This window comes from Puntigrus tetrazona, chromosome 3, assembly GCF_018831695.1.
Source record: "Puntigrus tetrazona isolate hp1 chromosome 3, ASM1883169v1, whole genome shotgun sequence".
Classification (NCBI taxonomy): Eukaryota; Metazoa; Chordata; class Actinopteri; order Cypriniformes; family Cyprinidae; genus Puntigrus; species Puntigrus tetrazona.
The window spans coordinates 19313239-19326039 of NC_056701.1; the positions used below are offsets into that span (position 1 = coordinate 19313239).

At 37.8% G+C, this 12801-nt stretch overlaps 2 pseudogenes; both read right to left on the minus strand.

Annotated features, from left to right (window-relative positions):
• Positions 1-772: 772 nt before the first annotated feature.
• On the minus strand, positions 773-3031 carry LOC122341331 (annotated as a pseudogene).
• A 2072-nt stretch (positions 3032-5103) lies between these two features.
• LOC122341332 lies at positions 5104-7231 on the minus strand (annotated as a pseudogene).
• Positions 7232-12801: the final 5570 nt, after the last annotated feature.

The following is a 12801-nucleotide window of genomic DNA, read 5'->3' on the forward strand; positions in this document are numbered from 1 at the left end:
GCATGACCTGTGAATTACAACATCCTGATTGGTCTACAAATAAGACACGTTTAGTTAAAAGCAGTAGCAATTATGTCTTGAAATTGCGATGGAATCTAGTTGGAATCATCTGCTGAGAGGCTCATTTACACTCTATAACCTTGCTGAAGAGACACCAGACATTGAAGAATAGTGAGTAGACAGTAGACTCTCCAGCTGAAATGACCAGTCTTTGAACTGCTCATCCAAAATCAATGACAGCAATAGAAACATTGTGGGCTTTACTTTCTGTAACTCCTAGATAGTTTATACAATAATGTATAATTTTAGAGTTTGCAAGTTAAATGATAAAACACAATTAGTTCGAGTTTAACCCTATCTGATATAGGCTAATATTTGTAAATGACATTTAATTGTCTTGTTTGTTTGAACAAACAAGTATTCAGTTAATTGTTTAGATTCAGGCTGAAATGTTGGGGTGACACTTAAAGAACGGTACTTGACACTGATTTAGACATTACTTTAAAGGACTTTAACAGAAGCCTAAAGGCCTGTAGGGGAATTTAAAATATACTGTAGGGGAATAGAAAACGTTACAAGGGAACAGCACAATGTAAACATAACATTTTATTATATATTTACATTTTTTCTTACTGAATTTTTTTTTACACATATTTTCTTACACAATTCCTTATAATCAATACTATGAACATACAATGAATGTATTTACAGATCCCCAAGCAGATGATACTACCAGACACAGATATTGCTGCTAAGTAGACCGATGGAAAGACCACTCTTGACAGACCACCACCAGACACAAAGCTGACTAAAGACTCAAAACAACACGACGGCTGTGAGAGGAGGTTTTTTTTATTTTTTTGAGGCTCTTTGTGTTCTTTTTTTGAGGTTACTCCGTGACCTGAAACATAACATAAATCAGCATTATTTGTCTAAATACATCACATTTAGAGAAAATCTGACTTTAAAGTTAATGACGACTGACGATCAAGCTAAACCAAGAAAACGCTTAGCTAGTCTTAGACTCCGTACCTTAAACCATTCATGGAGATGCATCTTATCCAGTCTGAGTCTCTTCTGTGGATCAGGCTGCAGACAATCCGAAATCATCTGGCAGCATTCTGCAAAAAGACATTTGACCATATATCTTTTACTTTACACCTGCTCTCTTTTTGTATGACACAGAGTTGGTTGTCGTTTGATGAAGATCTCACCTTTTGACAAGCCAGGTCTGCTCCAGAGGTCCACAGCGATCATGTGGCGGTCGTGTGATGAAGGGCATTCCCACACAGCATTTCATACAGGATGAACCCCAGTGTCCACACTGTAGTGGGTTTTGCGTGGTACCTGCCCTTCATGCTGACCTCGGGTGGACAGTACTCTTGTGTGCCTGCAGGAAGGATGTCTGATGTTTAATAAATTGTCTCAGCATGTTGAGTGCACGCACGTAAGATGTGTTTCTGTGAGACTATTAATAAAATACTTCATTACACATACCATAGAAGACTTTGAAGGCAGATTTCTTCATGAGCGCACCGCACCCAAAGTCAATTAATTTGACCTCTAAGGTGTCCTGGTTCACCAGGACGTTCTCCAGCTTTATGTCCCGATGGAAGACGCCACGCTCGCAGCAAGTTTTAGCCGCATTAATGACCTGCCGCATGATCTTTCGTGCCGTCCCTCATCAAGGCTTCCTCCATAGTCATGGAGAAAAGTGAACAAGTCCACGCAAGGCACGGGCGCTCCATGACCATTACATAGTGGTCTTTGTCGTCCTCCCAGTCAAGCAGCTCAATTATCTGGGGAAAGCTGGGGCCATCAATGGCCATGAGCATCAGGCCAACCTCCATGGGGACACGTTTGGGTTGACCAGGCTAAAAGAAAGAAAACATGATGCTTAGATGGAAGTGGTTTCCTTAAGACTTCACAAATCAAAACAGTTTGTCTTTGGTTAACGCGAATAAACTGAAAACAGTGACTAAGAGACAATACTAAGACAGGGAACGCAGTCTACTCACCACTCGGATGGATGACATGTCTGGAAACTTTTTTGAACATTTCACAGCCACCTAATCAACAAAACAAATTAAGATGAACAATTAGCACATGCAGATAGCTGATATCACTCCAGTCATAAATCCTGAACAGATGTGTTGTTTTTAAGTGAAGAAAATGTATACCTCAAGTCCATCCATGCAGCGAATCCCTCCGTAAACACTGCCACATCCTCCTTCACCCAGCTTCTGGCCGATTTTATATTTGTTGCCAATATGGCCTATTAACAGACAAACATTTGGGGTTAGTATGAAATGCAATTTTATATTATACTGTACAGTGTATATATATATATATATATATATATATATATATATATATATATATATATATATATATATATATATATAATGCTTTATAATAACATTTTCTAATTCTCACAGATTTCTTGTTCTTACCCTTCTCCAGGATGTCCTGCACGAGCTGGACCTCAGAAGTGAGGGGACTTCCTCTCCTGTACAGCACCCACAGGCACCTCATCAGACCTGGTGGGGTGTCTTCGGGTGTACATATTGCACGTGTACACTCCAGTCTATTAACAGATTTAGACGCAGTTTTGAATTGATGTCCTATAAAAAGGAAACTTTAAAAAAATTCTACTGTTGCTCTAAAATGTTTGGTGCGATAATGTTATCAGTGTTTTTATTTATTTTTCCTTTTTTAGCTTCCTGTAACGGCAGATTTAGTGATTTATCAACATTTGATGTGGTTGTACCATCTCTATCTGTCCAGGGTGTTTCTGCCTCTATCCCATATTTCTCCACGGCTTTGGCCACATCGTACGTTCCTTTCTAAGGAAAGAAAAGCGAGGAGCAGCCCACTTCCAGAAGCTCTTCTTTTTTCTCCCTCCATCGGTCTCAAGAGCACCAGCAGACGCCGGTTCACGGTTCTCCTTCACGACGGGGGAGTCTTTGGGTTTGGGCTCGTGTCCACGCTCCAACCCGGTTACTTTTTTAATTCTTGAAAGCAATCCCATGATAAAACCGTTTGCAAGTCGCTAACAGTCGCTATCAAATACTCCGAAACATCAACCAACAAAGTGAGAAAGCGATTTTCTTGCTTATATATGCCACTGCTCGCTAATTGTGACGTCATATTGGCAGGTTCGAAATGGAATGCCATTTGGCCAAAAAAAAAAAAAAAAAAACTGCGTCACGTGCGTCCTTTTGAACGACAGCATTCGGTGTTTATTACTAACGATACCGTTTGTTTTATTGTACATCGTGGGTTGTAGATATAACTGTTTTAGTTTTACTTAAACACATTTAAACTTCTTCATGCTTTACAGACACCTTAAGGCTTAAAGAAATATGGTAATAACAGCCGTCTTGTATTCTTGTAAAGGACAGTTCTAATGTCTATAAAGTGAGTTTTAATATTAAACGTCATATTGATTTTATAAAGCGGGTTAATAATCTATACGTGGATATTAAGCGACTTACATTTGAAGAAAAGGATGGTCCAAAGAGTTTCGACAGCACTGAGCAGCTTTATGAATAAACATGCTTTTGAACGAATCTTTTTGAACAGTCGCTTGCTTCGTTCCTGAACGAATCAGTTGTTTGAACCGTTTGAACGAATGATTCAGTGACAAACAGTGACTTGCCGCCACCCACTGGCCGTTAGTTTCATTTTGTAATATTTCATTCATAACCTAATAATAGTAGCCTAATAATAATTAAATATTAGGTAAACAATCTAAATTGAAATGATTTCACGTCACATCTGAGCCTAATTAAACCGTAAATATACCTGAATAGTCTGTAAATATAAATAAATGTCACTTCTGTCCACCACTGTAGTGCATATATGAATTTTGATATTGTTTTTTAATAGATTTTGATTTAATATGATTATAACTTATCCTTCATGGTTGTCTTGTTGTTGTTGTTGTTGTTGTCGTTGTTATTATTTATTGTTTTACTATAAAATAAATGAAATACGTGGTGACTTTGATCTTGATACTTAAAACATGAAATAGGCCTATATTTAACATTATTAAAGATTATAAAGATATTTAAAAGAATCTGAAAGGTTCAGAAATAAATTTAAATTTAAATCTGAAAGTTATTTAGTTATTTAAACAAATCTGAAGGGTCCACCACTGAAGATGATGCTTTTGTCAACTTCACAACCAACTTTCATTTAGCATCAGGAGGCATGACCTGTGAATTACAACATCCTGATTGGTCTACAAATAAGACACGTTTAGTTAAAAGCAGTAGCAATTATGTCTTGAAATTGCGATGGAATCTAGTTGGAATCATCTGCTGAGAGGCTCATTTACACTCTATAACCTTGCTGAAGAGACACCAGACATTGAAGAATAGTGAGTAGACAGTAGACTCTCCAGCTGAAATGACCAGTCTTTGAACTGCTCATCCAAAATCAATGACAGCAATAGAAACATTGTGGGCTTTACTTTCTGTAACTCCTAGATAGTTTATACAATAATGTATAATTTTAGAGTTTGCAAGTTAAATGATAAAACACAATTAGTTCGAGTTTAACCCTATCTGATATAGGCTAATATTTGTAAATGACATTTAATTGTCTTGTTTGTTTGAACAAACAAGTATTCAGTTAATTGTTTAGATTCAGGCTGAAATGTTGGGGTGACACTTAAAGAACGGTACTTGACACTGATTTAGACATTACTTTAAAGGACTTTAACAGAAGCCTAAAGGCCTGTAGGGGAATTTAAAATATACTGTAGGGGAATAGAAAACGTTACAAGGAACAGCACAATGTAAACATAACATTTTATTATATATTTACATTTTTTTCTTACTGAATTTTTTTTTTTTACATATTTTCTTACACAATTCCTTATAATCAATACTATGAACATACAATGAATGTATTTACAGATCCCCAAGCAGATGATACTACCAGACACAGATATTGCTGCTAAGTAGACCGATGGAAAGACCACTCTTGACAGACCACCACCAGACACAAAGCTGACTAAAGACTCAAAACAACACGACGGCTGTGAGAGGAGGTTTTTTTTATTTTTTTGAGGCTCTTTGTGTTCTTTTTTTGAGGTTACTCCGTGACCTGAAACATAACATAAATCAGCATTATTTGTCTAAATACATCACATTTAGAGAAAATCTGACTTTAAAGTTAATGACGACTGACGATCAAGCTAAACCAAGAAAACGCTTAGCTAGTCTTAGACTCCGTACCTTAAACCATTCATGGAGATGCATCTTATCCAGTCTGAGTCTCTTCTGTGGATCAGGCTGCAGACAATCCGAAATCATCTGGCAGCATTCTGCAAAAAGACATTTGACCATATATCTTTTACTTTACACCTGCTCTCTTTTTGTATGACACAGAGTTGGTTGTCGTTTGATGAAGATCTCACCTTTGACAAGCCAGGTCTGCTCCAGAGGTCCACAGCGATCATGTGACGGTCGTGTGATGAAGGGCATTCCCACACAGCATTTCATACAGGATGAACCCCAGTGTCCACACTGTAGTGGGTTTTGCGTGGTACCTGCCCTTCATGCTGACCTCGGGTGGACAGTACTCTTGTGTGCCTGCAGGAAGGATGTCTGATGTTTAATAAATTGTCTCAGCATGTTGAGTGCACGCACGTAAGATGTGTTTCTGTGAGACTATTAATAAAATACTTCATTACACATACCATAGAAGACTTTGAAGGCAGATTTCTTCATGAGCGCACCGCACCCAAAGTCAATTAATTTGACCTCTAAGGTGTCCTGGTTCACCAGGACGTTCTCCAGCTTTATGTCCCGATGGAAGACGCCACGCTCGCAGCAAGTTTTAGCCGCATTAATGACCTGCCGCATGATCTTTCGTGCCGTCCCCTCATCAAGGCTTCCTCCATAGTCATGGAGAAAAGTGAACAAGTCCACGCAAGGCACGGGGCGCTCCATGACCATTACATAGTGGTCTTTGTCGTCCTCCCAGTCAAGCAGCTCAATTATCTGGGGAAAGCTGGGGCCATCAATGGCCATGAGCATCAGGCCAACCTCCATGGGGACACGTTTGGGTTGACCAGGCTAAAAGAAAGAAAACATGATGCTTAGATGGAAGTGGTTTCCTTAAGACTTCACAAATCAAAACAGTTTGTCTTTGGTTAACGCGAATAAACTGAAAACAGTGACTAAGAGACAATACTAAGACAGGGAACGCAGTCTACTCACCACTCGGATGGATGACATGTCTGGAAACTTTTTTGAACATTTCACAGCCACCTAATCAACAAAACAAATTAAGATGAACAATTAGCACATGCAGATAGCTGATATCACTCCAGTCATAAATCCTGAACAGATGTGTTGTTTTTAAGTGAAGAAAATGTATACCTCAAGTCCATCCATGCAGCGAATCCCTCCGTAAACACTGCCACATCCTCCTTCACCCAGCTTCTGGCCGATTTTATATTTGTTGCGAATATGGCCTATTAACAGACAAACATTTGGGGTTAGTATGAAATGCAATTTTATATTATACTGTACAGTGTATATATATATATATATATATATATATATATATATATATATATATATATATATATGCTTTATAATAACATTTTCTAATTCTCACAGATTTCTTGTTCTTACCCTTCTCCAGGATGTCCTGCACGAGCTGGACCTCAGAAGTGAGGGGACTTCCTCTCCTGTACAGCACCCACAGGCACCTCATCAGACCTGGTGGGGTGTCTTCGGGTGTACATATTGCACGTGTACACTCCAGTCTATTAACAGATTTAGACGCAGTTTTGAATTGATGTCCTATAAAAGGAAACTTTAAAAAATTTCTACTGTTGCTCTAAAATGTTTGGTGCGATAATGTTATCAGTGTTTTTATTTATTTTTCCTTTTTTAGCTTCCTGTAACGGCAGATTTAGTGATTTATCAACATTTGATGTGGTTGTACCATCTCTATCTGTCCAGGGTGTTTCTGCCTCTATCCCATATTTCTCCACGGCTTTGGCCACATCGTACGTTCCCTTTCTAAGGAAAGAAAAGCGAGGAGCAGCCCACTTCCAGAAGCTCTTCTTTTTTCTCCCTCCATCGGTCTCAAGAGCACCAGCAGACGCCGGTTCACGGTTCTCCTTCACGACGGGGGAGTCTTTGGGTTTGGGCTCGTGTCCACGCTCCAACCCGGTTACTTTTTTAATTCTTGAAAGCAATCCCATGATAAAAACCGTTTGCAAGTCGCTAACAGTCGCTATCAAATACTCCGAAACATCAACCAACAAAGTGAGAAAGCGATTTTCTTGCTTATATATGCCACTGCTCGCTAATTGTGACGTCATATTGGCAGGTTCGAAATGGAATGCCATTTGGCCAAAAAAAAAAAAAAAAAACTGCGTCACGTGCGTCCTTTTGAACGACAGCATTCGGTGTTTATTACTAACGATACCGTTTGTTTTATTGTACATCGTGGGTTGTAGATATAACTGTTTTAGTTTTACTTAAACACATTTAAACTTCTTCATGCTTTACAGACACCTTAAGGCTTAAAGAAATATGGTAATAACAGCCGTCTTGTATTCTTGTAAAGGACAGTTCTAATGTCTATAAAGTGAGTTTTAATATTAAACGTCATATTGATTTTATAAAGCGGGTTAATAATCTATACGTGGATATTAAGCGACTTACATTTGAAGAAAAGGATGGTCCAAAGAGTTTCGACAGCACTGAGCAGCTTTATGAATAAACATGCTTTTGAACGAATCTTTTGAACAGTCGCTTGCTTCGTTCCTGAACGAATCAGTTGTTTGAACCGTTTGAACGAATGATTCAGTGACAAACAGTGACTTGCCGCCACCCACTGGCCGTTAGTTTCATTTTGTAATATTTCATTCATAACCTAATAATAGTAGCCTAATAATAATTAAATATTAGGTAAACAATCTAAATTGAAATGATTTCACGTCACATCTGAGCCTAATTAAACCGTAAATATACCTGAATAGTCTGTAAATATAAATAAATGTCACTTCTGTCCACCACTGTAGTGCATATATGAATTTTGATATTGTTTTTAATAGATTTTGATTTAATATGATTATAACTTATCCTTCATGGTTGTCTTGTTGTTGTTGTTGTTGTTGTCGTTGTTATTATTTATTGTTTTACTATAAAATAAATGAAATACGTGGTGACTTTGATCTTGATACTTAAAACATGAAATAGGCCTATATTTAACATTATTAAAGATTATAAAGATATTTAAAAGAATCTGAAAGGTTCAGAAATAAATTTAAATTTAAATCTGAAAGTTATTTAGTTATTTAAACAAATCTGAAGGGTCCACCACTGAAGATGATGCTTTGTCAACTTCACAACCAACTTTCATTTAGCATCAGGAGGCATGACCTGTGAATTACAACATCCTGATTGGTCTACAAATAAGACACGTTTAGTTAAAAGCAGTAGCAATTATGTCTTGAAATTGCGATGGAATCTAGTTGGAATCATCTGCTGAGAGGCTCATTTACACTCTATAACCTTGCTGAAGAGACACCAGACATTGAAGAATAGTGAGTAGACAGTAGACTCTCCAGCTGAAATGACCAGTCTTTGAACTGCTCATCCAAAATCAATGACAGCAATAGAAACATTGTGGGCTTTACTTTCTGTAACTCCTAGATAGTTTATACAATAATGTATAATTTTAGAGTTTGCAAGTTAAATGATAAAACACAATTAGTTCGAGTTTAACCCTATCTGATATAGGCTAATATTTGTAAATGACATTTAATTGTCTTGTTTGTTTGAACAAACAAGTATTCAGTTAATTGTTTAGATTCAGGCTGAAATGTTGGGGTGACACTTAAAGAACGGTACTTGACACTGATTTAGACATTACTTTAAAGGACTTTAACAGAAGCCTAAAGGCCTGTAGGGAATTTAAAATATACTGTAGGGGAATAGAAAACGTTACAAGGGAACAGCACAATGTAAACATAACATTTTATTATATATTTACATTTTTTTCTTACTGAATTTTTTTTTTTTACATATTTTCTTACACAATTCCTTATAATCAATACTATGAACATACAATGAATGTATTTACAGATCCCCAAGCAGATGATACTACCAGACACAGATATTGCTGCTAAGTAGACCGATGGAAAGACCACTCTTGACAGACCACCACCAGACACAAAGCTGACTAAAGACTCAAAACAACACGACGGCTGTGAGAGGAGGTTTTTTTTATTTTTTTGAGGCTCTTTGTGTTCTTTTTTTGAGGTTACTCCGTGACCTGAAACATAACATAAATCAGCATTATTTGTCTAAATACATCACATTTAGAGAAAATCTGACTTTAAAGTTAATGACGACTGACGCGATCAAGCTAAACCAAGAAAACGCTTAGCTAGTCTTAGACTCCGTACCTTAAACCATTCATGGAGATGCATCTTATCCAGTCTGAGTCTCTTCTGTGGATCAGGCTGCAGACAATCCGAAATCATCTGGCAGCATTCTGCAAAAAGACATTTGACCATATATCTTTTACTTTACACCTGCTCTCTTTTTGTATGACACAGAGTTGGTTGTCGTTTGATGAAGATCTCACCTTTTGACAAGCCAGGTCTGCTCCAGAGGTCCACAGCGATCATGTGACGGTCGTGTGATGAAGGGCATTCCCACACAGCATTTCATACAGGATGAACCCCAGTGTCCACACTGTAGTGGGTTTTGCGTGGTACCTGCCCTTCATGCTGACCTCGGGTGGACAGTACTCTTGTGTGCCTGCAGGAAGGATGTCTGATGTTTAATAAATTGTCTCAGCATGTTGAGTGCACGCACGTAAGATGTGTTTCTGTGAGACTATTAATAAAATACTTCATTACACATACCATAGAAGACTTTGAAGGCAGATTTCTTCATGAGCGCACCGCACCCAAAAGTCAATTAATTTGACCTCTAAGGTGTCCTGGTTCACCAGGACGTTCTCCAGCTTTATGTCCCGATGGAAGACGCCACGCTCGCAGCAAGTTTTAGCCGCATTAATGACCTGCCGCATGATCTTTCGTGCCGTCCCCTCATCAAGGCTTCCTCCATAGTCATGGAGAAAAGTGAACAAGTCCACGCAAGGCACGGGGCGCTCCATGACCATTACATAGTGGTCTTTGTCGTCCTCCCAGTCAAGCAGCTCAATTATCTGGGGAAAGCTGGGGCCATCAATGGCCATGAGCATCAGGCCAACCTCCATGGGGACACGTTTGGGTTGACCAGGCTAAAAGAAAGAAAACATGATGCTTAGATGGAAGTGGTTTCCTTAAGACTTCACAAATCAAAACAGTTTGTCTTTGGTTAACGCGAATAAACTGAAAACAGTGACTAAGAGACAATACTAAGACAGGGAACGCAGTCTACTCACCACTCGGATGGATGACATGTCTGGAAACTTTTTTGAACATTTCACAGCCACCTAATCAACAAAACAAATTAAGATGAACAATTAGCACATGCAGATAGCTGATATCACTCCAGTCATAAATCCTGAACAGATGTGTTGTTTTTAAGTGAAGAAAATGTATACCTCAAGTCCATCCATGCAGCGAATCCCTCCGTAAACACTGCCACATCCTCCTTCACCCAGCTTCTGGCCGATTTTATATTTGTTGCCAATATGGCCTATTAACAGACAAACATTTGGGGTTAGTATGAAATGCAATTTTATATTATACTGTACAGTGTATATATATATATATATATATATATATATATATATATATTATATATATAATAATAACATTTTCTAATTCTCACAGATTTCTTGTTCTTACCCTTCTCCAGGATGTCCTGCACGAGCTGGACCTCAGAAGTGAGGGGACTTCCTCTCCTGTACAGCACCCACAGGCACCTCATCAGACCTGGTGGGGGTGTCTTCGGGGTGTACATATTGCACGTGTACACTCCAGTCTATTAACAGATTTAGACGCAGTTTTGAATTGATGTCCTATAAAAAGGAAACTTTAAAAAAATTCTACTGTTGCTCTAAAATGTTTGGTGCGATAATGTTATCAGTGTTTTTATTTATTTTTCCTTTTTTAGCTTCCTGTAACGGCAGATTTAGTGATTTATCAACATTTGATGTGGTTGTACCATCTCTATCTGTCCAGGGTGTTTCTGCCTCTATCCCATATTTCTCCACGGCTTTGGCCACATCGTACGTTCCTTTCTAAGGAAAGAAAAGCGAGGAGCAGCCCACTTCCAGAAGCTCTTCTTTTTTCTCCCTCCATCGGTCTCAAGAGCACCAGCAGACGCCGGTTCACGGTTCTCCTTCACGACGGGGGAGTCTTTGGGTTTGGGCTCGTGTCCACGCTCCAACCCGGTTACTTTTTTAATTCTTGAAAGCAATCCCATGATAAAAACCGTTTGCAAGTCGCTAACAGTCGCTATCAAATACTCCGAAACATCAACCAACAAAGTGAGAAAGCGATTTTCTTGCTTATATATGCCACTGCTCGCTAATTGTGACGTCATATTGGCAGGTTCGAAATGGAATGCCATTTGGCCAAAAAAAAAAAAAAAAAAAAAAAAACTGCGTCACGTGCGTCCTTTTGAACGACAGCATTCGGTGTTTATTACTAACGATACCGTTTGTTTTATTGTACATCGTGGGTTGTAGATATAACTGTTTTAGTTTTACTTAAACACATTTAAACTTCTTCATGCTTTACAGACACCTTAAGGCTTAAAGAAATATGGTAATAACAGCCGTCTTGTATTCTTGTAAAGGACAGTTCTAATGTCTATAAAGTGAGTTTTAATATTAAACGTCATATTGATTTTATAAAGCGGGTTAATAATCTATACGTGGATATTAAGCGACTTACATTTGAAGAAAAGGATGGTCCAAAGAGTTTCGACAGCACTGAGCAGCTTTATGAATAAACATGCTTTTGAACGAATCTTTTGAACAGTCGCTTGCTTCGTTCCTGAACGAATCAGTTGTTTGAACCGTTTGAACGAATGATTCAGTGACAAACAGTGACTTGCCGCCACCCACTGGCCGTTAGTTTCATTTTGTAATATTTCATTCATAACCTAATAATAGTAGCCTAATAATAATTAAATATTAGGTAAACAATCTAAATTGAAATGATTTCACGTCACATCTGAGCCTAATTAAACCGTAAATATACCTGAATAGTCTGTAAATATAAATAAATGTCACTTCTGTCCACCACTGTAGTGCATATATGAATTTTGATATTGTTTTTAATAGATTTTGATTTAATATGATTATAACTTATCCTTCATGGTTGTCTTGTTGTTGTTGTTGTTGTTGTCGTTGTTATTATTTATTGTTTTACTATAAAATAAATGAAATACGTGGTGACTTTGATCTTGATACTTAAAACATGAAATAGGCCTATATTTAACATTATTAAAGATTATAAAGATATTTAAAAGAATCTGAAAGGTTCAGAAATAAATTTAAATTTAAATCTGAAAGTTATTTAGTTATTTAAACAAATCTGAAGGGTCCACCACTGAAGATGATGCTTTTGTCAACTTCACAACCAACTTTCATTTAGCATCAGGAGGCATGACCTGTGAATTACAACATCCTGATTGGTCTACAAATAAGACACGTTTAGTTAAAAGCAGTAGCAATTATGTCTTGAAATTGCGATGGAATCTAGTTGGAATCATCTGCTGAGAGGCTCATTTACACTCTATAACCTTGCTGAAGAGACACCAGACATTGAAGAATAGTGAGTAGACAGTAGACTCT